Raw genomic sequence first — 1,026 nt, forward strand, 5'->3', positions numbered from 1 at the left:
CAGGACAATCAAATTCTGTCTCCAGAGCTCAGTAATTACAGAGCTGGCTGAAAAAAAATGATAAATACAGTTTGTGGAGGAATAGTAACACTGGTCTTCTTCAGAGTTCTGCTGATGGGGCTGGATAGTTATAATTTTTTAAGAAAAAAGAAAAAGCTAGGAATTAACCTATTTTGCATCTTGATTTCAATGAATTACAGTCCAGATTTATGAGATGTCATACTCTGCCTTTGCACATTTACCATTTTTTTGCTCATTTCCAAATTGACTTCCTATTTTGGTCCATGAAAATGATCCAAACCAGTGATGTAAAAGGACATTTCTGAGTTTGAAAAAGGCCTTTTCCATTTGAGAGAAAGAAGGCTCAAAAGCTTGAAACATTTTTGTCTTGTGGAGATGGACACTGAGTGCCAGGAAGGACATGGCACTTTGGTCATCTCTCTTTAGCCTGTTTCCTTACAGCTCTGTTTACCCAAAACAGCGAGCATACTACAGCTTTGGTGGGTTGATGCGTTTTCTCCACATGAGAAGTGACCTGCAGGAATTTCCTAGCTTTCCTCTGTCTATATCACAGTAAGGCTAAAGAAACAGAAGTCAGTAGGGTTCCTATTAATCTGCAACCTAATGAACTAGCACAAGATATTGTTATTGTAACCCAAGATACTGGAAAATGGACACGTGTGTTTTACTAAAACTGGATGTGTTTCTAGACTGTTGTGGCTATACATCTGCTTACCCTGTCCCTCATTGCAGCTTATCTTCTTATTTTGCTTTCATATGACATTGCTGAGCAATACCCAAAAATATCTTTGTGGTTCAAGTTAACTTTTGCAATATCAGGGTCGTGGTTTCAGCTTAGTTGAGCCTGGTAGTGATGGAAAGGATCCTTTGAAAAATTAGTCTTTCATCTCTGTGCAAAAATCACAAATGTTCAGGATATGTTTTGTTGAATTCTTAATCTACATGGTGCTTAATATTAAAGTGAAAATTCTTCTCCCCAATAACCCTGCTGCAATGCATAACACC

The sequence above is a fragment of the Cariama cristata genome, unplaced genomic scaffold (genome assembly GCF_000690535.1).
Source record: "Cariama cristata isolate BGI_N322 unplaced genomic scaffold, ASM69053v1 scaffold15227, whole genome shotgun sequence".
Classification (NCBI taxonomy): domain Eukaryota; kingdom Metazoa; phylum Chordata; class Aves; order Cariamiformes; family Cariamidae; genus Cariama; species Cariama cristata.